The 25,868-nt window shown below is 41.5% G+C and overlaps 1 protein-coding gene and 1 long non-coding RNA gene across 12 annotated transcripts in view; both read left to right on the plus strand.

The window, feature by feature from the left end:
- Positions 1–15,912, plus strand: part of LOC101176582 — an 83,733-nt gene extending 67,821 nt beyond the window's left edge. The window contains exon 3 of the long non-coding RNA XR_001114652.2: positions 13,689–15,912. This is a non-coding gene — a long non-coding RNA (uncharacterized LOC101176582). The remainder of the gene's footprint in view (positions 1–13,688) is intronic.
- The window catches only part of MAGI1 (membrane associated guanylate kinase, WW and PDZ domain containing 1), a 679,526-nt gene that overhangs the window by 150,409 nt on the left and 503,249 nt on the right, over positions 1–25,868 (plus strand). The window lies entirely within an intron of this gene.

Below are 25,868 nucleotides of genomic sequence, written 5' to 3' on the forward strand. Positions count from 1 at the left end.
TAATTTTATTTTCTTAACATCTGCCAGTGGTAACTTGCACTGTATTCCAACATTTTTTTCTTCTTAACCTAGCCTCATAGGAATTCTTTTGGACATAAAGGTTTAGAATGGGCCTCTTGAATACTTTGGTTTCCAATGCTAGACATATACTAATTCCCTGCTTAGTGCTTCCCTTGGCTCTGACTCTGAAGATTAAAGACATAGTCTTCCTTTCAACCTCTCCTTGACTATTCTTGTGCTTTTGTAAAGTTATTGACATGGGTTCTGATGCTTCATATGGCTTCTTAGATTTTAAGTCCTGTCGCCATTAGGCAAAATCTGTCCTAGGAATGTTTGAAGTTCAGGGCCTTCACACACAATTATGTAGCAGCTTTCTTACCATCGGGTTGGGTAGTGGGAATTGTTTTCACAGTAGAGAGAAGGTAATTTCGCTAATCAACTGGGCACCTTTTATAAAGATTGGGTTTTGCTGATCTAAAAAAATCTTAGTTTGGTAATAGGTTCTTTATGAAACACACAATGTGCCATATTGAACTAATATCAACTTGAATGATACAGTTATTGAGAGTGTAATATACAGGTTCTAATAGTTGCTAACGATGAATATGATGTTAATGTGTGTTTTATGTGCATGATCATTTAGGATACTGTATCTATGCTGTTCTCTTGTGTGGAAGTAAGTTCAATGAGTAACAGGTCACTCAGTAAGTGAGATAATGGGCAATGTACCATATCCTCATGTGGTCTTGATAGCCTTAAGACATTGATCAAAGCTCAAAGATGAACTGACCTACCATCCAAATTGAAAACACTGTGCCTTAGATAACAGTGGTGTCCTGTGATTGTGAGCTTATTAATGTCCTAACCAGACATAGAATTTTTATTTTTGTGTCCCTTTAGTTTTTCATGAGTTTTCTGTTTACTATCTCTGTCTAAGAGAAATTGTGGTATTTGTTAAAGGCAAGGAAGTTAAAGAAGTAGATTCAGGTTTTATGGTATGTTATAATTTTTTTAATGTACAATAGAAGTTACAAGTTTTTGAATTTACATCCCAGAATTCAGAAGGCTGTGGTTTTATTTGTAGATAGAAATTTTATTTCCCCCTCTTGCCCCTGCCTTTTTTTTTTTTTTTTTTTTTTTTGGTATCAGTCTGCTGTACGGAGTTCTAATATGTGCTTTATTTTTTATAGTTTTTGTGTATTACTAAAGCAATACATGTTTATGGCAAAAATTCAAATAAAACACAGGAATATGAAGTAGAAAACTAAATTTTTCCTGTTACCTCCTTCTGTTCTCAACCTAAAATTCTAATCCTCCTGAGGCAACCCGTTTGGGATATATTTTTTCAATTTTTCTATACAGATAAAAATATGCATATGATCTTTGGAATCTTTTTTTGAGATGGCATACATATTTTACTCATGTCTGAGAATCTTGGTTTCAATTTAGACTATTCTTAATCAGTATTTTATTTTAAGTGCACCTTGTATTTTATGAGTTTGCACAGAAGCCCTTGACATTAACTGGGTACTTTATTTTCTTAAATTATTAAGAAATGACAGTGGTATATACCTATTCTGAAATGTTTTTTGAAGAATAGGATCAGGTAGGAGAAATTAATAGCTTACTGGTTCAATACTGGTTATTTTGTTCAAGTTTTCTGTGTATCAGCCAACATATAGGTTTGGCTGCATTAGCAGATACCTCAAATCATAGTGGTTTCATTATAGTAGAAGTTCATTTCTACCTTATGTAACGGTCTAGCCACGTAACAGTCCTACACTATTGTGATTCTGCAAGGTTGGGGACTGAGATTCTGTCTCATATATTGCTCTGTCATTATAGAGATATTGTCCTCCTGTGCATTCTGGCTAGTGAGACGGAGACAAGAGGAGAGCAGGTCTCTTCTCTTCACAGATACGGCTTGGAAATGACACACTGTGCTTCTGCTCACATCTCATAAGCCAGACCTTGCTCGTGTGGCCATAACTAGCTGCAACAAAAGTCTTTAATCAGGGCAGCCATATGCTCAACTGAGAGTTTGGAGGAAGGGGAGAATGTGTTTTTGGAGGTAACTCAGTCTTTGCTGAAGAGCATGCCTTTATTATTTTTTTAAAAAGGGAATCTTGAGATACACTTATTTGAGATTAAATGAAAAATCCCTTTGATGTACCAAATGAAAAAAAAATTGCTATTTAGAATATTTGCTTGTCTTCATCCATTTATGAAGTTTGACTGTCAAAAAATACAACATATAATCTCGCTAATAATAGGACATTTACATATGAACTTTCTATGCAGAATTGGTGTGAAACAGTATCTTATTAGGTAATAAAACTATGCAAAATAGGGAGATATGGAATATAAGAGCCTATTTCTCAATGGATTGAAAGGTTGGCCCATTACAGTTCTAAACTTTACTTAAGTATATAGCACATTATTGTTTGTAAGGTGATTTTTGCTTTAAGTTATACTTGTTTGCTGTAGTTAGGAAATACAGATAAATAAAACTGTAACATCTCTGCTCAGAGATAACCACCATTCAACATTTGATTTTTAAATAGTGTTATGTAGTATGAGTGTATATGTGTGTATGCGTATATACACATGCAGACAGATGCCACCTATAAGCACATGAGCATTTATTGTATAAATTATAGCCATTTTGTACTGTGTTAGTTTGTTCTCATTCTGCTAGTACACACATACCTGAGACTGGGTAATTTATAAAGGAAAAAGGTTTAATGGACTTACAGTTCCACATGGCTGGGGAGGCCTCACAATCATGGCGGAAGGTGAAGGAGGAGCAAAGTCATGTCTTAGACATGGTGGCAGGCAAGAGAGCGTGTGCAGGGGAACTGCCCTTTATAAAACCATCAGATCTCATGAAACTTATTCACTATCATGAAAACAGCATGGGTAAAACCCACCCCTGTGGTTCAGTTGCCTCCCACTGGGTCCCTCCCATGACATGTAAGGATTACGGAAGCTACAATTCAAGATGTGATTTGAGTGGGGACACAGCCAAACCATATCACACGCTCTGAGTTTTGTTTTTCTCCCTTATTATACTTGATAGGGAATAATGTTAACAATATATGTGAAAACTATTTTTTTTGAGACAGAGTTTTGCTCTTGTTGCCCAAGCTGGAGTGCAATGGCACAATCTCAGCTCACTGCAACCTCTGCCTCCCGGGTTCAAGTGATTATCCTGGCTCAGCCTCCCAAGTAGCTGGGATTACAGATGTGTACCACCACACCGGGCTAATTTTTTATATTTTTAGTAGAAACGGGATTTCACTGTGTTAGCCAGGCTGATCTTGAACTCTTGACCTCTGGTGATCGGCTCACCTCGGCCTCCCAAATTGTTGGGATTACAGGTGTGAGCTGCTGCGCCCGACATGAAAACATTTTTTCATCCAGGTATCTACTTTATGAATGTTTTATAATTTATTTTATATGTGATTGTTTTGTTGAATATTTAGGTTGTTTCTGAAGTGCTTTCATAAACAATGATGCGATGAACAATTTTTGTGCATACAGCCTTATATATCTTTCTGAATATTTCCTTGAGACAAATATTACATGTGGAATTACCTGGTTATAGATCTGTAGGTTTTGGTACATATCATGCTAATACAAATTTTCTTATACTCTCTCCAATCCTTAAATCTCTGTTCCTCTAACAGAAAACCAAATACCATATGCTCTCATTTATAAGTGGGAACTAACATTGAACAGTAGACACTGGGGCTCCCAAAGTGGGGATGGAGAGTTGGAGGAAGGGGTTGAAAAATGCCCGGTGGGATTGTGTTCATTACCTGGGTGACAGGATCATTGGAAGCCCAAACCCTAGCATCATGCAATATACCCATGTAACTAGCCTGCACATGTACCCCGTGAATCTTAAAAAAAAAAGAAAAAGAAAATCTTTGTTCATTTGATAGCAAAATTAGTTGTTTAATAGCTCAGTATTTTAATAGTTAGAAAATGGATTCAAGTTGTCTTAAATGGATTCAAGTTGTCTCTTCCTTAATTTTCTCTCACATTTTGATGCCATGTTTTTTATATTTAAGGGAAGTACTTTTTGGCCATTGTTCACCTATCTTGTGTGTTTCTAGATGGGAGCTTGGTCAAGTTCTCCCTTTGTTCTTCCACCCCATTTGGTACAATTTTTCCTTTTGTATTGGTAATGAGTCTGCGCTTGGATACCTCATGCACAGTATTGCTATGTGCTATATGCACAGTGTCACTAGTTCCTTGTTGTATCTAAGAAAAGGCAGCACATGGCAGGGCGGAGAGAGTTGGTAGGCTTTATTGGGACATGTTTTTCTTTCTGTTATATTGTGAATTCAGGAATCTAATTAGTTGACCGTCACCTTGAAATCCCTTTAATAAAACTTGTAGTTGGTTTCTTCTACTCTCTGTCTATCTTGCTCTTTTCATTCTTGTTCTTTTCCCTTTAAGGTAAGTATATTCTGTCTTGCTTTTCTACTAGAGTCTCATTTCATTTTCCTTTTTTCTGATTTTTTTTTTTAAAGCCTTTTAGGGAATGATTCAGAAAGAATTCTTTTCTTTTTTCTTTTTGGTAGACTGGGGAATTAAGACTGAAAAGCTTATTTCTTTCTGATGAACAGGGAATGTACTGGCTCCAGTAGTTTATTTGGGGGAGTCACATTTTGCGAAACGCCCACAGGCAATTCATGTGTACACAAAACCTAAGATAAACAGTTGTTACTGCTGCAGCCATTGTTTCTCCCTCTGTCTGAGGGTGAGAGACAGGGAAAATCAGACTGAGGAGAGGGTTACAACAGTGGGAAACCCAGTGGCAATTCAGGAATGCGTCATTTGTCTCACAACTGGATGGTCTGATGCCAGTGTTTAAAGCAACACTTCTTTTTCATAGAATATCTTTTGAAAATTGTGAATATTAGTAATTCAGTAAAGGACACATTCCATTTAAACTGGGTGGTCTTCCAGAAGTAGAATTTCATAGCAAAGTGACAGTTTCTGTAGAATTCCAGAGATAAGTCTTTGTTATAATTGTTGTGAAGAATTATTTGTCTAGCAAGTATTAAATTCTTCCTTACTGTGACCCACCCTGTTTATAAAATACATATTCTTGTTTATTCTTGAGGATTGCATTTCAGAATTATTTGATTTTACTTCTTTTAGACTAGAATTTGCTAGTACAACTTCTGTGGAGGAGGGTTTTGTCAAATATTTTTTCCAACTTGTTTAGGTAACACAAAATTCAACTTCAATAACTGTTGTGTAGTAAAATGCCTGAATCCTTTTTTTAAGCCATTTGCTAATATTTTGGGTTCATTTCGAACATATGCTTTTAAACTGTACTCTTCACTTAAGTGGTGATGGTATTTCCAGACCTGTGACGTTTTACTATAGCTTGAGCCACGAAATGACTGGAATGTTAAAAGAAACTGGGGAGATAAATGGTTGTATAAATTGCTGATGTAGGCCACTGGTTAGGGGCAGCTAAGATACCTGACTGCTTGTTTGTGAGGTCAGCTTGTCCTTTCCCTTCCTTTTTCCCTTTTCTTTCTTTTCTTTTTTTCTTTTTCCTTCTTTCTTTGTTTCTTTATTTTTTTTTTTTGAGACAGGGTCTTGCTCTGTTGCCCAGGCTGAAATGCAGTTGCGTGATCGTGGCTCACTGCAGCCTCAACCTCCTGGGCTCAAGTGATCCTCCCACCTCAGCCTCTCAAGTAGCTGAGACTACAGGTGCACACCACCATGCCTGGCTAATTTCTTCTGATATTTTGTAGAGATGGGGTTTCACCATGTTGCCCAGGCTGATCTTGATCACCTGAGCTCAAGCCATCTGCCTGCCTCAGCTTCCCAAAGTGCGAGGATTACAGATGCGAGCCACTGTGCCTGGCCAACTTGTGCTTTTTTGGTGTGCACATTTTCTTTTCTGATTTATTCTCTTCTTTTTCCTTTCTTTCTATCTCTCACCTCCTCCTTTTTTCCCCTCAGTTGAGGAATGTCTCCCTTAGTCTTAATGGGATGGTCAACCCAGGTTCCCTGCCATCCTGTAGATGGGAAAACATGTAACTTAAGCTCTGTCAATCAGACATACTCTTCCTGAATTTGAGTATGGAACTGAGTGATATAAAAACTGTTCGCCCAGAGGTGAACAGAAGAGATTGCTAGTTCTTGCTGCCTAGGTCCTTAGAGTTATTTTGGTTTCCTACCTTCCTAAGGCGATTTCTTCAGCTTTGTCTTTAGTGTCCATGTAGTAAACAGCTTTTTCTTCTTTAAGTTAGCCAGAGTTGGTTTCTGTTACTAACTGAAGAAGCCTGTCTGAAAGGTACATCTTAGAGTGATCCCAAGGAGCCTCACAAAGGGTGTTTCCCAAGAAACTCACAGCAGCCCACTTCACAGAGAATGATACAGAGATCAAAATGATTGCTTATGAATTTACAGAAAGAAAACCAACTTCCTTTGGATAGAATGTTTATTGTTGCATTTTAATGCATTTCTCCCTGTTGGCAAGCCTCAGAGGGGAAGTCAGGAATTTCCTAAACTGAAGGTTGCTTGGGGAATAGGAAGCGTTGTTGTTTGATCTGTGATAGAACTTGATCTCCTCTTGACAGGCCTTGGATGGGCACTGCCTAGCTAGGGCCCTTTCCTCTCTGGCTTTCCAGAGGCTCTTATGACTTTTTGATCACAACCTACTTAGATGAAGAAAGGAATTTAAGGGCTTCCTCTCCTATTCAGCCCCGTTGCTAAAAAAAAGTGCTTGGATGAACACTAGGAGCTGAATCCCCCTCCCATAGATTTGAGAACACATTCCTGTGTACCTAGACGTTGTTAAGACAAAATAAAAATCATTTGATAAGCTTACAAATGTGTGATGAGCTTATTATACTCATATGGAAGTCTTAACTTTTTTTTTTTTTTTTTGAGGAAGGGTCTGGCTCTGTCACCCAAGCTGGAGTAGAGTGGTGAGATCATGGCTCACTATGGCCTCCAACGCCTGGGCACAAGTGATCCCCCTGCCTCAGCCTCCTGAGTAGCTGGGACTATAGGCACACCCCACCATGCCCAGCTAATTACAAAAAATTTTTTAGAGATGGGGTCTTGCCACCCTGCCCAGGCTAGTCTTGGACTCCTGGCCTCAAGCGATCCTCCTGCCTTGGCCCCCCAAAGTGCTGGGATTACAGGTGTGAGCTACTGCACTTGGCTTTGTTAAGAGATTTAGATCCATCATTTATGCATTGATCAGATATTTATCATCTATTTCCTAATACCAGGTACTCTCTTATCTAAGAGTATTGGGTGTTTAGCAGTGAACAAGTCCCAGTGCTTGCCTTTCTTAATCTCAGGGTGCAGAAAAGGAGTTAAAATCAGAAGCCAGGGTGGCTCATGCCTGTAATCCCAGCACTTTGGGAGGCTGAGGCGGGTGAATCGCTTGAGCTCAGGAGTTCAAGACCAGCCTAGGCAACATGGCGAAACCCTGCATTTACAAAAAATACTAAAATTAGGTGGGTGTGTTGGCCCACGCCTGTAGCCCCAGCTAGTTGGGAGTCGGAGGTGGGGGGATCGCTTGAGCCCGGGAGGCAGAGGTGGCAGCATGCCACTGCACTCCAGCCTGGGTGACAGAGGGAGACCCTGTTACATACACACACACACACACACACACACACACACGCATGCCAGAGATATTTTATTTCCCATGAAAATGCAGAAGAGGACGAAAGTGATGAGATATTGCTGATATGTGTCCCAGGCCAACAGTAGTATCTTTATCTTTTCTTTAATTCAGGAGGTTACAACTAGTTCTTTGGATTTTACTCTCAGTGCAGTGGAACTAAGTGAATAAAAATTATTTATTAGTTAATAATAAATAATTTTTATATTTATTTATATAAATAATAAATAATAAATAATAAAAATTATTTATTAGTTTCTTCCTAAGTGAATAATTGTTTCTTCCCTGCCTTTGCTGCGGTGGTGGGCTAGTGAGGATGTTCTCCCAGTGGAATCTAGTTGTCAGCTGTTTATTATCTCCTCAAGTTTGAAGCGTGGAATGCTACTTTTATGATATGGCCATTTCATATGCTGATTCTCTCACCTCATCTGTCATAAAGATATTTGTTTTGGGACCAGTCAGCAATATTTGTTGTTCATAATTGTCCTGCCAACATATAGCTCTCCTTTGGTGATACCACTTCCAAATCCCTGATGTTTTGGTGGAAATGTGACACATGGAGTCCTTCCTGACAGGGGATATGAGATGTTGTATATATACCATTTAGCCCACAGTGACATGCGCTAAGGGTCACTGATTTCGGCTACTACTGTGATGATGACAGCAGCCATCACTGCCACCGCTATTGTTACTACTGTTATTATTACTATTGTATGGATTTTTACAGGAATTGTCTTCCAAGAATATTTTTTTTTTTCTTTCTTGAGACAGGGTCTTGCTCTGTCACCCAGGTTGGAGTGCAGTGGCGCAATCTCAGCTTACTGCAACTTCTACCTCCCAGGCTCAAGCAATCCTCCTGCCTTAGCCTTCCGAGTAGCTGGGACTACAGGTGTGTGCCACCATACTCAGCTAATTTTTATATTTTTAGTTGAGACTGGGTTTCATCATGTTGCCCAGGCTGGTCTTGAACTCCTGCTTCGGCCTCCCAAAGTGCTGGGATTACAGGTGGGAGCCACCGTGCCCAACTTTTTAATCACACAGACTGTAGTAGCTGATGCCATGTGTCTGTTGGGGATCACAAGGGCAGGAACTACAAGGGGAGAGGAGAGACTGTAATAAGTAATTAGAGAATGAGCTTCAGAGTTCATTAGACAGACCCAGTTCAGCCCACTTATCAGCTGTGTGACTTGAGACAAATTTGTGATTCTTTCTAAGGTTGGTTTCCTAGTCTGTAAAGTGGGAATAATAATAATAACCATCATGAAATGATAATGCTACCATTTTGCTCCTTTACATGTACCAGGTATTGTACCTAGGCTATCAAGTTCAAACCTTATAACTCTAATTCGAGTTGTAGAACTCATGATTATTCCCAGTTTACAGATGATTCTGAGCACAGAGAGGTTAAGAACTTTGCCTGAGAACACACAGCCAGCACATAGTGGAGCTGGGATTATGTCACAGGTGGTCAGGTTGCCCAGGGTTGTTATAATATGTGAAGCTTTAAGCATGATGTCTCCTAGCGCGTTGTAACATTTATTCCAAGTGTAATTACATGATCATAAGGTAGGCTTTAATTGTCAAAGAGACCTGTTTCTTCCCTTAATCGCCTGACTTCTCTCTGCTTGGAACCTTTACTCCCATATTCAGATTCTGCCTACTGCGGTGGATGGGGGCCAGGTCTTCCACTGTCCTTAGCAATGCAAAATGATTGCTGAAAACAGGGGGCTTAATGGTGGACCCTGGGACTCCCAGCGAACTTAAATGCTTCTCTTTGCTCTCTGCTTCCACCTTAATGTCTAGCTTTGTATCAACAAGTTGAGAAATTTTCAGCCGAGTCTCTGGTGCATTGATGAGCTGACTCACTCCCAATTAGGCTGTGGGCCTGCCTGGTGGAGATACTCTTGTTTACCAATGAGCACGAGTCTTTTTGGTGGTTGTTTTTCAAACGTGGATTGATGGTATGGAAGCCATTCTAAAGTGAGGCTTGTATTGACTTTGATCACTGCAACCCCTAGCTGGAGCTCAGGCAGCAGGGGCAGGTGAAAGGAGGTCAGGTGCGCTGAATGATGGGGAGGAGGGCCTTGGAGAAGGAAACTGCCCCCTGCAAAAGACTATACTCATCTGTGCTCCTTCCCCTCCCTATACCTGTTTCGTAGATAAATTGGAGGCAGCTTCTGGTCGGAGCTGGTCATTAAATCAGTCCAGGCAGCCTTCCTTTGAACTGTGATCAGGAGCAGGGCCCTGGGCTATTTGTAACCAGCAGACAGCATTGAAGCAAAGTGTAATATTTAAACTGCCACAAATGAAATATGCATTCATGGTGGGAAACCTGTCCATTTTGTCACTGGTGTGCTTTATCTTTTTCTTCCTTCTAATCTTGAGGTATAATAAACACTTATTTGAGGATGGTAGAGAATAATAATTTATTTTTTCTTTATTTTGGCAAATAAATAAGTCTGCGTTCTTTTTTTTTTTTTTTGAGTCTCGCTCTGTTGTCCAGGCTGGAGTGCAATAGCGTGATCTTGGCTCACTGCAACCTTTGCTTCCCAGGTTCAAGCAATTCTCCTGCTTCAGCCTCCCAAGTAGCTGGGATTACAGGAGCCCGCCACCATGCCTGGCTAATTTTTGTATTTCTTTAGAAACAAGATTTCACCATATTGGCCAGGCTGGTCTTGAACACCTGACTTCAGGTGATCTGCCTGCCTTGGCCTCCCAAAGTGATGGGATTACAGGCATGAGCCACTGTGCCCAGCCAAGTCTGCATTCTTATATCCAACTTTTGACTTGAAACCTGAAAACCGTGTTGGGTGAGGTTTTCATCCAAAGCCCAGTGTGGTTTTGTGATGTCCGTGTTCCTGTGGTTTTTTTCCTTTTTTTTTTTTTTCTTGGAGACAGGACCTCACTCTGTCACGTAGGCTGGAGTGCAGTGGTGTGATCATGACTTACTGCAGTTTCCAACTCCTCGGCATAGGTGATCCTTCTGCCTAAGCCTCCTGAGAAGCTGGTGTCACAGGTGTGCGCCACTGTGCCTAATTTTTTAAAACACTTTTTGTAGAGACAGTGTCTCACCATGTTGCCCAGGCTGGTCTCAAACTCCTGGGCTCAAGCAGTCCTCCTACCTTGACTTCCCAAAGTGCTGGGATTACAGACATGAGCCACATGCCTGGCCCCATGTTCATGTTTTGTTACGGGGTGTTCTGTTCTCATAGATGATCAGGTTCTTTTCCAGTGTTCAGAAAGCTTTTGAGTTTGTCTCTACAAAAATACAAAAATTAGCCAGGCATGATGGTGGGTGTCCGTAATCCCAGCTATTTGGGAGGCTGAGGCAGGAGAATTGCTTGAACCTGGGAATCAGTTAAACTAAAATACAGGTGACTATTTTGGTAGGAAAATATTTTCCCACCTTCTTCTTACCTTACTGATTTCATGTCTGAGAGCTAAGACACTTTCTCCAAGTGTCTTAGAGGCACGCTGTCTTCTTCTAGATTCAAATTGAGGTCATCTCTGGGGAGCCTGTCCGTGTGGATACAAGTGGAGGAAAACACATTAAAATATCTGTGGGCATTTGAGAGCTGCTCACATTTTCAGGGAGGCTGCCAGCATTTATGTTTGTGCCGTAAGTATTGTATAAGTCCATGCCCTGAGATGTTACTTATCCCAGTTTCGTGTTTGTTGGTAAAGAGGGAGTTGTACCTTGTAGAATTTCATTTCTTCTCTGCCGTACATTGATTCATATTGGTGATTTTGTCAAAAACTACTTAATTTGTATAAAGGCATCTCCAAGAGCAGTTTATATAAATCCCATTTGGGAAAAGGTCCCATAAGTTGGACCACAGAGTATGTTGATCACAGCCTGGAATTTGGACTCACACTTGCATTTGAGTCCCAGCTTAAACTTGGATAAAGTTTTTGTTTTGTGTTAATTTAATTTTTACTTAAAAATTAAAGCATAGGCCAGGCGCAGTGGCTCACGCCTGTAATCCCAGCACTTTGGGAGGCCGAGGCGGGCGGATCACGAGGTCAGGAGATTGAGACCATCCTGGCTAACATGGTGAAACCCCGTCTCTACTAAAAATACAAAAAATTAGCCAGGCATGGTGGCGGGCGCCTGTAGTCCCAGCTACTCAGGAGGCTGAGGCAGGAGAATGGCATGAACCTGGGAGGCGGAGCTTGCAGTGAGCCGAGATCGCGCCACTGCACTCCAGCCTGGGCGACAGTGAGACCCCGTCTCAACAAACACGAAACTGGGTCACTGCACTCCATCCTGGGCAACAGAGCAAGACTCTGTCTCAAAAAAAAAAAAAATTAAAGCATAATACATGTAGATAATCTTAAGAAATTCAAAAGTACTTTAAGATTTATCACAAAAATATTAATCTTTAATATAACTGCTCCCCATTCTTCAGTGTGACATCACAGAGGGTACCACCTTTAACTCTGTAAGCTGTTCCTTCTGGCATTTCCCTCTATATTTAGAAACCATATGTTCATATTTATATTTATTGTGATTTCAATTTTAGGTATTATCTATTGTTATTTTCTGTTATCCCTGGTAAAGAAGTTGAGGATTTAATTTTGTTTTACTCCATAAAACCCACACTTTTTTACATCTGCCTTCTTCCTAACTACATAGTAGTATCAGTACAGCAGCATTTCTCAGCTGAGCTACATAGGACACTATAATTATATTGCCTTTTTTGGGGGGGTGGTGAGTGGGTAAAGAGATGGGTTCTTACCATATTGCCCAGGCTGGAGTGCAGTGGCTGTTCACAGGCATGATCATAGCACACTGTAGCCTCGAACTCCTGGGCCCAAGTGATCCTCTTGCATGAGCCTCCTGAGTAGCTGGGACCACAGACATGCACGCCACTGTACCCAGCTGTATTGCTTTTTTATGACGTGAATAATATGCTTTGCCTTTTTTTTTTTTTTTTTTTTGCTTAATTTTCTTCATCCTCATCTCTAATTCTTCCCTAAACTCTCCAGCAAAACTGAAAAACCCTCATAGCAGAACTGAAAAACCCTCACAGCATAGCTAAACCTATTAAAGAATCCATCAGTCCCTTAAAAAAAGAATTCTTGGTTTCCTCCCTCTTACTGTTTTCTGTCCACTTGCTTTAATGTGGACTGGTTGCTTTCTATGTTGATTCCACAACCCTCATCCCCTCACAGCCACAGTTCCTCATCTGTGCAATGAGTATAACAGCGGTCTCAGGGAGGTGTTGTGAAAATTTAATGAGCTGAGACAGGAACAGCAGTGGCGTGAAGTAAGAGCTCAGTCAGTACTAGCTGTTATTATTCCTTTTTCTTTTTCTTCATTATTATGTTAGGCTGTGGTCACTAATCCGTAATGCATCTTTAAGAATGAGGATATAGTAGGGCTGGAAGGGAACTACAATATGACCTATTGTAGTCCTTCATTTTCAAAGAGGCCTGGAGGAGATAGGTGTCTTTACCAAGGTCATGGGGCTGATCGATATGGAGAGGCAGAGCTACAAATAGATCTGTGCACCTCTGACATTGGTCACAGTCATGTGTTTTTTCCATTTCCTCATGCAACCTCAGTAGCCTTAAGGGTTTTGTAAAAAACATTTTCTAAATTTCATAGTCATTTATTCTCCTTTTTCCTGATTCCTTTCTTTTCTGAAATACATAACAGTTTTATTAAGATATAATTCAAATACCATACAAATCACTCATTTAAAGTTTCCAACTAAATACTTTAAATATATTCAGAGAATTGTGCAGTCATCTCTGAAGTCTAACTTAACATTTTCATCGTCTGAACAACAAACACTTTACCTTTTCTGTATCACTCCCCTACCCCCAAGTTCTAGGCAGCTACAAATCTGTTTTCTGTGTTTTTGGATTTGCCTATTTATATTTCATATAAATGTAAACTGCAGTGTCAGGTCTTTTGTGACTGGCTTCTTAGCATAGTATTTTCAATATTATTTCTATAGTAGCTTGTGTCAGTTCTTTATTCCATTGCTTGTTTATTTGTTTTTTGTAGAGACAATGTATTGCTATGTCATCCAGGCTGGTCACAGACTCCTGGCTGCAAGCGATCCTCCTGCCTCAGCCTGCTAGAGTGCTGGGATTACAGATGTGAGCTACCACACCTGGCTCTTCATTCCTTTTAATGGCTAAATAATGTTCCATTCTATAGATACATATTTTTTTCCCCATTCATCAGTTGAAGGACGTTTGGGTTGTTTCTAGTTTTTGGCTATTATGAGTAATACTGCTATGAATATTCATGTACAGGTTTTTGTGTGGATATATGTTTTCATTTCTCTTGGGTACATACTTAGGAATTGAATTGCTGGTTCAAATGGAAACTCCTTAAGTTTTTAGTAACTGCCAGACTGCTTCCTAAAGCAGGTGCACCATTTTACATTCACACCAGCAGTGTATGAAGGATCCAGTTTCTTCACGTCATCACCAGCACTTGCCTGTCTTTGTACACCAGTCAAAGGTGTATGAAGTCGATCTCATTGTGTTTTTCATTTGTATATCCCTGATGGCTAATGATGTTTCCCATCTCTTAATGTGTTTATTTGGTCTTTTATACATCATCTTGTGGAAAAATGTCTGTTAAGATGGTTTGCCCATTTAAAAATTGTGTTATATGTCTTTTATTATTAACTATTCTTTGTATGTTATGGATACAAGTCCTTTATCAGATGTGTGGTTTTAAGTATGTTCTCTCATTCTGTGGGTCATCTACATTTTTTTTTTTTTTAATTTTGAGACAGAGGCTTTTTAAACAAATTTTTTTGAGACAGAGTCTACCTCCCAAGCTGGAGTGCAGTGGTGAGATCTCGGCTCACTACAACCACCACCTCCTGGGTCCAAGTGATCTTCCCACCCCAGCCTTCTGAGTAGCTTGGACTACAGGTACATGCCACCACACCTGGCTCATTTTTGTGTTTTTTGTAGAGATGGGGTCTTGCTGTGTTGCCCAGGCTAATATCGAACTCTTGGGCTCAAGCTGTCTGCCTGCCTCGGGTTCCCAAAGTACTGGGACTGCAGGTGTGAGCCACTGCACCTAGCCTGCATCTTCACTTTCTTGATGGTATCATTTGCAGCAGAAAACTTTTATCTATTTTTTTTTCTTTTGTTTTTGCTTTTGGTTTATATTTAAATAGGCTTCACCTGACCCAGGGTTTTGAAGATTTACTTTTATATCTTCTAAGAGTTTCATAGTTTTAAGTTTTATATTTAGGTATATGGTCCATTTTGAGTTAATTTTTGTGTATTGCATAGGAAAGGGTCCCAACTTCATTCTTTTGCATGTGGATGTGAAGTTGTCCCAGCACCATTTGTTGAAAAGGTGATTCTTTTTCTGTTAAATTTTCTTGGCACCTGTGTTGAAATCAAATATGCAGAGGTCTTGACACACTGTTGTTGTCCGGTCTCTGCACATGCTGTCCTTCTGTGCCACAAAGTGTGATAATGTAATAACGTGCCTGATAGCCAAATGAGTGGGTTTCAGCAATCCCCTTTTGTCTGAAACCTTTGTGATCAGAGGGAATAAACATCTTAGAGGCGTGAAGCCTTGCTCAGATAAGGAGAAGATAGAGAACCAAAGTGCCATAATGTCTCAGGTAAAAACCATCAGATGTGCCAGAAAATAAGCAGTAGGCATCAACTTTGAGGGTTATCACAGGAACACTATGTAGAGTAAGCACAAGCAGCTCAGCTGTGGATGAGCTGTTCTGTAGATTTTGCTGCAAACCTCTGCAGGCCTGAGAGCTTGCTATGGGTCCAGAGAGCAGCAGATGTACTTGGCTGTGATGTCACTGGATGTGTCCTGATCTACTCGTTCTCCTTCTCACACACAAGGTTATCTGAGGTCTCAGCCAAGAGACAAATCAGCACTTTACCCACGGACAGCACCAAAGCTCGCCATCTTGGCCGCTGCCCCAGAACCTTGGAAACTTCTGCAGTGAAATGGATTCTGATTATTTTTATTACCTTTGTTCTTTTTTTAGAATTGAAGTCTAGAATACATAAAGTGCATTAATATTAAGTGACCTTTTAATTGAGGTATTACTGTGTAACCATCACCAGATTAAGATATGGAACATCATAAGTACCCTGGGAGGCTCCTTGTGCTATTTCCCATTCAGTGCTCTCCTCTTAAAGAGGTCAGCACTGTTCCGGTTCTTCTATTACCATATATTTGTTTTGCCTGCTCATGAACTTCAAATAAATAAAAACTATGGTATGTACTCTTTTATGTCTGGCTTAATTTGTCCAGTATGTTTGGGAGACATGACCCTTGTGTTGTGTGTGTCAGTAGTTCATTTTTATTGGTTGTATAATACTCACTTGCATGCACATACAATAAAATAATTATTTTTCTATTCATATGCATCTGGGTAGCTTGTAGTTTGGGGCTGTTTTCAATAAAGCTGCCCTATTTATTGTCTGAGTGTTTTGGTAGACATAAACACTCCTTTCTTTCATTTGTTTGGCTTTAGAAGATACTGCCAATAGGTTCTGATTTTGTATCCTCTTCTGTTTTAACCTCACACTCAGCTTTGTGCTTAGAGTATGTGTTTGTGGCCTCAGGTGTGTGCAGATTGGGGACAGGAAAGAGAGAAATTGATGAAGGTAGAATGGGGAAGGGGACAGGCTAATGTGTATTAAAGAAAGTTAGGGAAGACAGTGGAGAGGAAGAGTTGGAGACAAAATAATTATTAGTTGGGTACATAAATTTTTAATATGGATTCAAATTCTAGCTCTGCCATTTACTAGCTACTTAATTTTAGAAAAGTGAAGTCAACTCTCAGCCACCTTTTCATCACCTGGAAAATAGGGTTGATAACAAGCACTTCTCTTATAGGGGCTGTGAGCAGTATATGAAGCATTGCCTAAAAGTAACAGCTTACATTTACCGAGGGCTTTCCATTGCTAGTCATTGTGCTAATGTAATTATTTAATGTGATTTTTACAACAACCCCATGAGCTGTGTTCTGTTAATTTTCCCAGTTTTCCCAGTTAGGAATGTGAAAGTCTGAGAGGGTCAGTAACATGTCCCTAGGTCACACAACTGGTTGGTAGAGCGAGAACTCTGATAAGTTGGCACCAATGTATTGATTGCAGAAGACTGGGAGGCAGACAGACATGAAAGAGAATGTCTTCGCTTATAGACAGGAACAGGTGGAGAACTGTTACCGACCCAGGCAGAATAGAATAGCAGCCAGTGATTCATCTAGGGCTTTCTGGGCTGGTCCAATAAGGGACATTGACTGCGTGGGGTTAAGGAGAAAGGAAAGTTGCAAATTTTCTTTTTATAATATTTAGCCTTATCTGAAGGGCAAGGTTTTGAGTTTCTGACCCACCATTCAGTAGAAAACTTTGGACAGAGGTAAACCTAAGTAGTTATGATCCCTCCTCATCTTACTTTAAGTCCCCCAGCCTGATTTTTCCTAAGCCGGATCCCTGAGCCTGCGTGTTCCTTCCTCCACCTCACTCCACCTGCTGTGTTTCCAGCTGTACTGGCCTCACGCCAGCTCTTGAGTGCTGAATGCTTTGGCCTCTAAGCTGTAATACTGGCCTCCTGGGAAGCACCCAGAATTCCACAGTTATTTTCCTCTCTTTCCCCTTCAGCAATTCCCAAATTTGCTTTTCTCAGTGTTGTGCTTTCAGCTGGCTGGCTGTGCTGCAGTCACGCCGTCCCAATCCTGGAACAAGTCAAACATTAATTACACAGGTGCATGAAGAAAGAGTGCATGCATTCTTCTCTCCCACAACCCCCAACCCCAATTTCAACTCTCCCTCACTCCCACCTTGAGGCATTCAGTGTTACCTGGTTGAATATATATATTTTTTGTTTTAAAAATATAACTATTAGGCTGGGCGTGGGGGCTCATGCTTATAATCCCAGCACTTTGGGAGGTGGAGGAGGGCGGTTTGCTTGAGTCCAGGGTTCAAGACCAGTCTGGACAACGTAGTGAGACACCATCTCTACAAAAAATACAAAATTAGCTGGGTGTGGTGGTGTGTGCCTATAGTCCCAGCTTCTCAGGAGGCTGAGGTGGAAGGATCAATTGAATCCGGGAGGCAGAGGTTGCAGTGAGCTGTGATCGCGCTACTGCATTCCGCCCTGGATGATGGGCTGAGACTTTGTCTCAAAAAAAAAAAATTATACATATATATATATAGGTATGAGATGGAGTCTCATCTCAATTTATTGCGCAGGGTGGTCTTGAACTCCTGGGCTCAGGTGCTCCTCCCACCTTGGCCTCCCAAAGTGCTGGGATTATAGGCGTGAGCCACCACGCCCGGCTTGAATATCTTTTCACACTTATAGGAACATATAAAAGTCTTAGTCTTTCTTCATTTCCTTTTCTTTCTTTATTTTTTTTCACTAAAATGGTAAAATCCCACTATGAACAGCCCTAGTTTTCCTTCTCCTCTACCTTCGTTCCTACCCCTCCCTACCCTGCCTCTCTCCTGTCATTCTCTGTTTGTCTTCCTTCCTTCCTTCTCTCCCTCCCTCCTTCTCTACTTGATTTGACTCTCTTGCTGTCTTCCTTTCTGCCTCCCTGTCTTCTTCCCTTCCTTGCCTCCTCTCTTTCTCATTTCAGTGAGTCACTGCCTTGGTCCATTCATGGAGCTGGGGCCAGGGGATAGACAGAAAGAAGCATTAAGACACACCCTTACCCTCTAGGTCCTAGAGAAGAGATCAGGGTGTGTGGGGAGATCAGAATGTGAATAGCTCATGCTACACAGGCTTTCCTTATCATTTGGACCATCTTTTTCTTTCACTTAATGCATGAAACTGAAGGGTTGTTGGAGGCCCAGGCTTCCAATGTTGAATTGACGTTGGATCCTGGGAATTAAAAAAGAAAAAGTGTCTCAGTGCTCAGGCAGCCTATTAAATTAGGTTCAGTCCCTGCCCTTCCCGTGTTTGTTTACTGATCATTATGCACATTTGTCAACATTGTAGGCTCCTGTCTATGATAGAAATAAATGCTCAGCATCCATGTAGAACAAATCGCTCTTTCTAAGAGGAAATGCATTTAATGAAGAATGGCTCTCCCAGATTCAGAAATAACTTGAGGGTAGTGATCAATGGCCTGAGCTGTGAAGCCAGGTACAGAATGCAATGCAGATTTCGATTTCTAGGGTAAAGAATAGTGGAGATGCACTGAACGCTTACTGCGTGCCAGCACTGGGCCACGTGCTGCACATGTGTCTGTTGCCCTCTCATTCTCGTAAGATGAGTAGCACTACAACTGCTTAATTGCAGGTGAGGAATGTGAGACACCAAGTGGCCAGGATCCTCATTTCATTTCAGTTGGATTAGAAATATTTATGGAGTGCCTACTATGTGCCAGGCTCTGTTGTAGGCCCTTGGAATACATCAGTTAAAAAACAGTCTTGGCTGGGCGCGGTGGCTCACGCCTGTAATTCCAGCGCTTTGGGAGGCCGAGGTGGGCGGATCACAAGGTCAGGAGATCGAGACCATCCTGGCTAACATAGTGAAACCCCGTCTCTACTAAAAATACAAAAAATTAGCTGGGCGTGGTGGCGGGCGCCTATAGTCCCAGCTACTCGGGAGGCTGAGGCAGGAGAATGGTGTGAACCTGGGAGGTGGAGCTTGCAGTGAGCGGAGATCGTGCCAGTGCACTCCAGCCTGGGCGAGAGAACAAGACTCTGTCTCATACAACAACAACAACAACAACAACAAAAACCAGTCTTGCCTTTGGTATCTATACATTCTAGTAGGGGTGGCAGGTAGGGTAGGATAGATGACACATTATAAACATAATCAATTAGTAATTATGAAGTATGTTAGAAGTTGATACGGGCTATGGGCAAAGGAAAAAGTAGGGCAGGGTCAGAGGGTTGAAAATGTCCAGGCAGGTAGCAGGTGGTAGTATTACATGCGGTGATCAGGGTGGACTTTGTCGAGAAGTCAAGAATTCATAAAAATATGCAAAGTATTGAAAAAAACTACTTTGTCTTAGAATCTAGCTACAATTGTTTAAGAACTCATTTAACAAGTCTTTGCTGAGCTGAGTCGTGTAGGAATGGTTCTTGTCACCCTTGCCCTCTAATGGCCTGTGGTGTTTTGAGGGAGATTAGTTAGCTCCCAACATATAATTAGGTGCTCAAGGGAATAATGCCAACAGATTTCCACTGGCATTAAGAGCAGGAAAGACTGGATGTGGGTAAGCATTCTCCCAAAGATACATGCTGAGTGCGTTTGTGATACCCCATAACTGATAAAATGAGATACTGAGGCATTTTTTCCAGGGCGCAGGGAGTCTGTCTAGAAGGTTATGTGGTGAATTCATGACAGGCCCTCTGTTCGGAGTCAGACAACATTTTGAATCTGAGCTCTACCCGTCAACATTTGGTGTGTTGTGTCACCTCTTTGAGATTTGTTTTCCTCCTCTGTGAAATGCGAATATTCATACTTAGCCCAAAGGTTGATGTAAGGATTGCTGACAGCATTTAGTTTGGGGTCTCACACATGTTGAGTATTTACTGTGCAGTGGTGATCACTGTCATCCATCCTCAGTTTGCAGGATCATTTGAGGTTTTGCCTCAAGGTAAACCTCGCTGGCAAGATGGCTGTGATAACAGTTAGTTTCTTAAAGGTAACTGGAACCTAGGCCAGAGGAGAGGCTGTGGTAGGAAAGCACTGGAGCATCTTTCTTTCTCTACTTGAAACAGGGCCAACTTTCCAGAACAGCATATGGACCCTAAGAACTCATGGGGATTTTTCTCAGCAGGCAGACTTGTAAGCAAATGACAGGGCAGGGAAGAGCGGCTTTCAGATTCCTGATAGATCAGTGGTTGGTTACAAGGAGGCACTTTTGGGACTGCCATCTGTTCCCATCCTCCTCAGATCTGACACCTCCTCAGACTCCTGGACCCTGAGTCTCCAAAGCAGAGTGGAATTCAGAAAGCACAGTAAATGGCAGGGCTCCTTGGGGGCTAGGGTGTGGAGCCGTCTTATTGTGCTTGTTGTACAGCCCACTCATACCCCCACCCCCACCCCTTTTTTGATTCAGGGTCTTGCTCTGTTGCTAAGGCTGGATTGCAGTGATGAGATCATGGCTCACTGCAGCCTTGCACTTCTAGGCTCATGTAATCCTCCCACCTCAGCACCACCACCTCCTCTCGCCCCCACAGTAGCTGGGACTACAGGCGTGGGCCACGATACCTGGCTAATTTTTAATTATTTGGTAGAATCAGGGTCTCCGTATGTTGCCCAGGCTAGTCTCGAACTCCTAGGTTCAAGCAATCTTTTCACTTCGGCCGCCCACAGTGCTAGGATTACAGGTGTGAGCCACCATGCTTGGCCTCCCACTCACACCCTTTGAAGTTAGGGGAACTGGGTTGATGATGCCAGAAAAGCTTTGTGGAGCTTAACTTTTTAGGAATTGTTCTACGATTGATTGATGTGTTCAGAAAATGCTGCTGCCAACAGTGTGCCAGCAGCTGTGCCAGGAATTGGACAAATGAAGATAGCATATCTTCGTCCTCAGGGACCCCCCTGGCCCTCAGGTAGTAGCAGCCTAGGGGTTGCAAACTGGTGGCCTGTGGATGCTGGTGGTTGGAAGATGATGAGTGCCAAATGCTTACTCTGGGCCTGGTAACTTTCTGGGTATTCTGGATAGGTTAACTCATTGAAACTTCACAACAACCTTGTGAGAGACGTATTCATAATTGTCTCCAATTTCCAGATCAGGAAACTAAGCAACTCACCTCAAGGGCAGGCTCATGGACTCTTGAAAAATAGAGAGATTTCCCAGACATCTGGATCTTCAGCTTCTCTTTAAAAATATCTGAAGCTAGGTGGATGCTGCTGAGTTCACATCCTGTCCGGGACAGCCAGCAGCAGTTGAGCTGATTGACCACAGTCTCCACCATCCACTCTTTTGTGACGCCTCCCTTCTTCCCTGTTTACACCGAGTAGCTGCCTTCTTTTGCTCTTGGTAAGGGACCACAAGTTATGGGTTTTTTTTTTTTTTTTTTTTTTTTCTAGCTCATTTGATGAACATGGCAGTGCCTTAGGAAACAATCAACCTTAGAAGACAGAAGTTTAGACCTCTGGGACGAGGGGAGGTGACAGAGAATGTAAGAAACGTTTAGTAGGCAGTACCCACAGTGGAATTCATATGTCGGCCCTATGTATATACATAAATGAGATGCTGCATCTCTAGCTCTTTTGTTCCAAAGTTCAGGTTATACAGGTTAGTCTGTCATTGCCTGGTCTTTCTGTGTTGGCGGGAGCAGGTAGTGGCTGGGTGGAAGGGATTATCAATAGTCGTTCAAGGCCTACTGAGATCTTAGATCAACCTGCTTTTCTGAATCCAAGCTTAGGATTTTCTCTTCCTTTTTCTTTTAGTGTTTCCTTTTTCTGTTACTGCTTTTTTCCCCCTTTTAAATGTACATCGCATTAAAAAAAAAAAGAAGCAGGCACTCAGGAGGCTGAGGTGGGAGGACCACTTGAGCCCAGGAGGTTGAGGTTGCAGTGAGCCATGATCACACCACTGTACTCCAACTGGGGCAACAAAACAAGACCCTGTCTGTTAAAAAAAAAAAAGTAGAAAAAAATTGAAAACAGCAAATATCAACAATTCCCCCAGCCACAGTTATTCTCCATACATAGTATATATTTTATGTAATTTACATATGTTTTATATTTATATATTTAATGTATTTATGTATTACATGTTTACTTAATAATTGTAAATTATATGTTTACATTACAAAAATTGAATCAAAACAGTGCATAATGTTTTGAAACCTATTTTTCTCTCAATCATATGTTATGAACATCATTCCATGTCAGCTGCTGGCACTGTGGTTTTAAAAGTTTGCAAAGTATGGCCCAGCATGGTAGCTCACGCCTGTAATCCCAGCACTTTGGGAGGCTGAGATGGGTGAATCACCTGAGGTCAGGAGTTCGAGACCAGCCTGGCCAACATGGTGAAACCCTGTCTTTACTGAAAATACAGAATTAGCTGAGTGTAGTGGCACATGCCTGTGATCCCAGGTATTCTGGACGCTGAGGCAGGAGAATCATTTGAACCTGGGAGGCGGAGGTTGCAGTGAGCCGAGACTGTGCCATTGCACTCCAGCCTGGGCAACAAGAGTGAAACTCTATCTCAAACAAAACAAAACAAAACAAAACAAAAGAACACTTGCAAAGTGCTTATTTTTTATTTTTATTTTTTGAGACAGGATCTCACTGTGTCACCCAGGCTGGAGTGCAGTGGTGTGATCTTGGCTCAGTGCAACCTCTGCTTCCAGGCTCAAGTGATCCTCCTATCTCAGTCTCCCAAGTAACTGGGAGTACAGGTGTGTGCCACCATGCCTGGCTAATTTTTGTATTGTTTGTAGAGATGAGGTCTCACCATGTTGCCTAGGCACGTCTTGATATCTTGAGCTCAGCAATTGCCTCGTCCTCCCAAAGTGCTGGGATTACAGGTGTGAGCCACTGCATGTGGTCAGTGCTTTTTTTGTTTTGTTTTGTTTTGTTTTGTTTTTTGAAGTTTAACAGGTACCATTTAGGATTTTTCTGATTTTTTATATTGGCTCACATCCTAGGCTATTTATTTGGTAAAAATCTAGGAGAAAATTATACCATCAAAGGGCAGAGAATATGAGTTTATGCTGACTTGGTTTCCTTCTGATTTTTTAGTAAACATTACCGTGTTATATAGACCCTCTCTGTAGGTGTGTCTGTGTAGATGTGTGTATGGCATAGTTACAGATCTACATATCTACAATATTGAAGAGGAGTGCTGCTTAGTGTCTATCCATATATCAACCCTCTCTGTATGTATGTAGGTGTGTGGATGGCATAATTACAGATGTGTGTATCTACAGTATTGAAGAGGAGTGCTGCTTAGTGTCTTAGCATTTTGATAATGGTGACTATTTGCATATCTTTCTTTATCCCTTCTAGCCTTTAAAAATATTGATTTTCCCAATATTTGTAGCCTCAGTAGAATCTTCATTTTGTGACTGTAGTTTAGATTTGGACAGTGGCAGGGTGAGTAGTCAGGACTTCCATATTAGTCTAATATTTCTGGCGAATGGCCATGAAGAGCAACCTGGTGTTCCTCCGACAGCCTGGAAGCAGGTGGCAGAGTTACGGAGGCAGAGTCTTGCTCCCCACTCCATTCTTCACCTTCTCCTCTCTGTAGTAACCTGGTTCAAGCTGGGAAACCAGAATGAAAAGTGCTGGTTTCCTAATTCTGCTATGCAGCCGTGCAGGGCTGGATGTGGCCGGCGTAGCTGTGTGGCACGTGACATAGAGTCTGCCATCTCGCTGTGGCTGACGGATGGCCTTGACAGTCCAGGCTTCCCCATCACAGCTGACATTTTTTTTTTTTTTTTTTTTTTTTCGAGACAGAGTCTCGCTCTGTCGCCCAGGCTGGAGTGCAGTGGTGCAATCTCGGCTCACTGCAAGCTCCGCCTCCTGGGTTCACGCCATTCTCCCGCCTCAGCCTCCCGAGTAGCTGGGACTACAGGTGCCCGCCACCACGTCCAGCTAATTCTTTTTGTATTTTTAGTAGAGACGGGGTTTCTCTATGGTCTCGATCTCCTGACCTTGTGATCCGCCCGCCTCGGCCTCCAAAGTGCTGGGATTACAGGCGTGAGCCACCGTGCCCGGCCTCACAGCTGCCATTTTTGTAGTTGGTGAGCAAAGAAGAAAGCAGGCCACCTCCTCCACATGTTCAGTAAAGCTATTTCGTCCATCACTTAGCAGGAAATTAACCCCGGCCTGTACCAGGGAGAAAGAAGAGCCTGAATGAGGTCATGAGCACTCCACATAGATCCTTTCAACCTTGGCTAGAAAAATCCAGTGTTGAGCTTTTGGTGAAGAATCTCCCAAAATTTAGGTTATACAGGTTATTTATTTATACGTTTCTCTGTGTCTGTGTGTGTCTGTGTTTGTATTTAGGGTGACAGATGGGTATAACATTATTTCTTTACAAAATAGGATCATGCTATACATGCTATTATATAACCTAACTTTTTTTGGTTTACATTTTTCTCATTTTGTTTCATATTCTGTTGAATGTTTATTCATTCATTCATTCACTCACCCTATTTACAAGCAAAAAACAGAAATATTCTTTCCACTGTCATTATTTAGTGGTAGTTAGAGAGAAAGACAATAATCAAATAATTATACCAAATCAATGTGAAAGAGCTCTGAGGGAAAGTTACTCCAGGAGTGACTAACAGGGGACCAGTTTCTAAAGAAATGATACTTCAGCTACAATCTGAAGACGAAGATGTGGAGGTAGAATTGGGGTAGGAAAAGAGGGGACTATATCGATTTTTATAGATGTATAATATTTAATTTATGGATATGCCATAATTTATGTATCAGGTCATTTTGGGTTGCATTTAGATTATTGCTGATTTTTCATCTATTTTATCCATTTTGATGGATGGATTAGAGGCTTTGAACTCTTAATCTAGCAGTAGAGTGGATTTGCCAACATTCTCATTTGTCTTTCTTACGTCCAGTGATCCACATTTGTATATCTCAACCAGGGCTGTCGACAAAAGTAATTGGCCTGGAAAGAAATTACATCAAGGAAGTGGTCTCACTTTTATGATATTTGAGGCCAAGTAGTCATGCCTGGGCATGCTACCTAATGATACATGGAATGTGCCCTTATTTCTTTATGATTTTACATTTACCCTATACAACATTTACCAAGTTCCTACTCATTCGAGCTAGTGTGTTAAGGATGAAGAATATGAAATTGAAAGTCTCTTAGCTTCTCTCTCCAGAAGTCCTCAGTAGTGTGAAAATACAGAGAGAGACTTGGCTATATATCATAAGTAATAGTCTTGTAGTGAAGGAGTAAGCATAGTCTGTTCTGTCTATTCTGGTAGCCAGAAGACATGGTAACCAGTATCACATGAGCTCCTCAGAGGAGATGGTATTTGAACTGTTCCTTGAAGACTGATCCGAATTTTGTCAACTATTAAGGAATTTGGTACTTTCTGATAGAAGGAACTCTGAGAGCAAAGATTTCGAGGGTTGGGAAGGTTTATTAATGCCTGGTACTTACGGAAAGTACTAGGTACATTACTGGCTTCATGGTGAGAAAGGGGCTTGGAGAGTAACTGGGGCTGGATTGGGGGAGACCTTGAATGCCATGCTAGGGAGGTCAGGTTTCATTCTGTA

Source organism: Nomascus leucogenys, chromosome 21 (genome assembly GCF_006542625.1).
Source record: "Nomascus leucogenys isolate Asia chromosome 21, Asia_NLE_v1, whole genome shotgun sequence".
Classification (NCBI taxonomy): Eukaryota; Metazoa; Chordata; class Mammalia; order Primates; family Hylobatidae; genus Nomascus; species Nomascus leucogenys.